Below are 3,911 nucleotides of genomic sequence, written 5' to 3'. Positions count from 1 at the left end.
CTGCACTTGAAATGAGGTAATAGAGAAAAATAATAGATTTCACTATGTTAATTAGGGTTGAAATAAACAAGTTTTGGTTCACCAAATTCAATTTTTGGATTTTTGTTTTATTTTAGATGATTGGATCACCATAAAAAATTATAAAAATATGTGTGTTTTTTTAATTTTTCTTTCAAGGCTTAAATATCTTGTTGGTCCCAATTTTCGTGAGTTTTGTTTCGTTTGGTCTTCATTTTTTCGAAATGTTCAACATGGTCCTAATTTTTGTAATTTGTGGTCAATTTGGTCCTTTTTGCAAACACCGTTTAAATCGTTAACAGAAGGTGAATAGTAACTACCACATGTCACTCCATGGTTTTTTAATTTTTTTTAATTTTTTTTAAATTTTTTTAATTTTAAAAATATTGTCCTTGTGTCAAGTAAGAATTGTGACACGTGGCAGTATCTCGTGGCTTATATTCAATTTGGTTCCAATTTTTTGTTAATTTTGTTCAATTTAGTCCCAATTTTCATTAATTTTGTTCAAATGAGTCCTAATTTTGCTCCTCTCCAAATTGACCAAATTTAATTTTTATATAAATGTTGTACTGAATCATTTAAAAAATAATGAAGAATTTTCCTTCTAATTTTAAAAACAATGAAGAATTTTTCCTCTAATTTTAAACTAACTTTGTCCCTATTTTTTACATGTACCAAAAATCAAACATATATAATAATTTCCCTCCAAAAATATAGTCAGGTTTGGTATAAAAATTATGAAAGAAATATTTAAAATAAATTTGAATTTTACTAATTTTTTTTTCAATATAACATTTATATAAAAAATAAATTTGGTAATTTTGGATAGAAACAAAATTGAGACTGAATTGAACAAAAATAACAAAAATTGGGACTAAATTGAACAAAATTAACGAAAATTGCGACCAAATTGAATATAAATCATGAGATACTACCACATGTCACAATGCTGAGTCGACACGTAGACAACATTTTTAAAATTAAAAAAAAGTTCATTTTTTTTAAATTAAACAAAAATGAAAAAAACCACGAAGTCACACGTGACAATTATGGTTTATCTTCCGTTAACTATTTAAGTGACATCTTCAAAAAGGACTAAATTGACCACAAATTACAAAAAATATGATAATTTTAAATATTTGAAAAAAATGAAGAACAAACGAGAGATATATTAAATTTGAATTTGGCCTATTTGTCAAATAAGTTAGTTTAATATTTTTTTTAAAAGATTTATTTACTTAAATGTAATAGTTTTAATATTTCAAATAAATCTTTTATATCGAAGAGGTTGATTTGTTTAAATAAATGTAAATAATATACTGATAATAGTATTCCTCTAAAATTAAATTTTTATTATAATAATTTTAAAATTTATATTTAAAATTTATTTAATTTTTAAAGTCAATTTAATTTTTAATACATTATATACAACGCGTTAAAAATAATTAAAATTAAAAACAATTATATATATATATATATATATTCTGTAATGTAAAGTTTAATTATTATTTTTATTTAATTTATTTTTTAAGTTAATTTATTTTTTAATACATTATATAAAATTAAAACTATATATATATATATATATATATATATATATTTTAAATATTTATTAAGAAATATTAATATTTTGTTTCATTTTTAAAATATATATTAAAAGATAAAATATAAAGAAAAATGAAAATCATAAACTAAAGAAAAAATAACTAAAATTAAAAAAAAAAACTTTAAATAAAATTAAAAGAAGTTAAAACAGAATAATAAATAATATATATATATATATATATATATGCTTTAAAAAATAAATAAAGTTAAAAAATACCATTTTTGTTTTGAATCATTGTCTGATTATAAAGATCTATAAAAAATGTATGAAAAATATTTTTTTTAAACATCTATTTTTTAATCAAATCTTTGAAAATAAGGACATCGAAAAAACATTACACTTTTAAGTTAAAAAGTAATACAAGTTTTATTGGTGTGGTGTTTATAAGTGTGAGAATGTGTTGTAACAAGAGAAGAGTCAGATACTATATTGAGATTTTCCTCCTAAGAAATAAACACAAAACTAGGAAAATATGTGATTGAAAAAAAGTTTATTGATCTTGGCAGGAAGTAGCCTCTTGACATTAAATAGGTTATTATATTAAATATTTTAAGTTCTTAAAAATAGCATTAAATGACCTTAGTATTTTTATTTCCTTAACCTAATAACCTAACATTCACCCATGCTTATATATTAAGGTTAAGCATGAAAACCTAAATGAGTGTGGAAACTAAAAATAGAAGTGGTTACAGACTCTCAATGGTATCCATATCTTGTTCAACTGATTTTGGTCTTTTTAAATTCAAATAGAGCATCATCAAAAGTGCTCCTAACATGGCGGCATATGAGCATCAGTTCCAAGCATCCATCTTTAAACACCTTCTTTGCTGGATCCCCTACACAACCAAATTCAACACAAGATTACAATGTCATACTATATTGCATTTTTTTTACAATGTCATACTACATTGCATTTTTTTTCTATATACAAATGGCAGTTATTATAGTATTTGTTAGTGGTAGTAGATATATATAGAAATTAAATGAGATATGTTTGTTCTTTATATATCATGGTTTTCTAAATTTCCATTTTTTAGAGACAAGAAGATAAATAGTCTTACTTGAAAGATACGATTCAAAATTGGTGATTCATCACTAAATTATTAATTATTAGAGACGAATACAAAAAATAGAGTAACATAACTTAGAAATAAATTCTTCATCTACCCATCCCAGTGTTTTCAAATCAAGAATCTTTTTATCAAACTCAAGAATTGGGTAAACTGATTTATTGAAAAGAACTAATGAAAAGATTTATTAAATCAAAATTCAAGAATTAAGTAAACTTATCGAATCAAAGAATTTATTATTATTCTATATATATCCAAGAGAATTCACAATTTCTCTCATCCTCTATTTGAAACTTTACCACTAAGTCATCATTATATCTTTGCGAAACGATAAGTATTGGAGGCTAAGAATTTTGTATTTAGTTGTGAAAAGAATTTAGCATATACATGATTGTTGTAGAAATTTTTTACTTATGGTAAGATTTTGTTCACTACAATCAACAATTGACCAGAAACTCAACACACTTCATGCACTACCTGTTGTCTAGAGTCTGATATTAACTCGATTAAATGAGGGATGAGGAATGTTGTACCCACAATATGTCACCCTTGGACTACAAAACAACACTAACAACCTCAATTAATCAAGATAGATATATTGAATTAAACTCACATCAGAATATTCACAATACCTACTCCTGATTTAGGGTGTATCGGATAGAATTTGCAAATGTATGATCCTCATCCACCAGACAAAATGTTGATTTACTATCATCAGAATTTGACCCAAGTTCCATCTTTGTCTGTTAATCTAAAAGATAACATAACATATTTTTAAGAACAACCTTAAAATAGATAGTCATGCATAGCCATTGAGAAATTGTCAATCACAAATTAGTTCTTTTGTGCAAAAACTAAAATATTATTCTTCAAATTTGTTCACACAACAGAAACAACAATCATATCTATGAAAGTTCCACTAATAGCAACAATAACCAAAACTTGGGATCAATCTATTTTACAATTTACACAACCTTAAGAAATAAGATTTGTACTAGTTTTTTTCATTAATGAGTCTGTACATATGATTACCACATAACTTAAATCATCATCAATTACACAAAGTGGTAAAATTAGTAAAATTACATGATTGACACATACAATTGTCGAAATTAAGAAGTAAAATCGTCAATATTTGTTAAAAAACAAATCCTTATTGCTACCCAGAGTTAAAGATTGAAACTTTGAAGATGTTGATCACTTCTTAAACCAAATAA

At 24.0% G+C, this 3,911-nt stretch overlaps 1 pseudogene; it reads right to left on the bottom strand.

Annotated features, from left to right (window-relative positions):
* Positions 1-2,341: 2,341 nt before the first annotated feature.
* Positions 2,342-3,431, bottom strand: LOC114180557 (annotated as a pseudogene).
* Between the last annotated feature and the right edge of the window lie 480 nt (positions 3,432-3,911).

The sequence above is a fragment of the Vigna unguiculata genome, chromosome 4 (genome assembly GCF_004118075.2).
Source record: "Vigna unguiculata cultivar IT97K-499-35 chromosome 4, ASM411807v1, whole genome shotgun sequence".
In the NCBI taxonomy this organism is placed as follows: Eukaryota; Viridiplantae; Streptophyta; class Magnoliopsida; order Fabales; family Fabaceae; genus Vigna; species Vigna unguiculata.
Note: the sequence above shows the minus strand (reverse complement) of the source record. Positions and strands in the feature narration are given on the sequence as shown.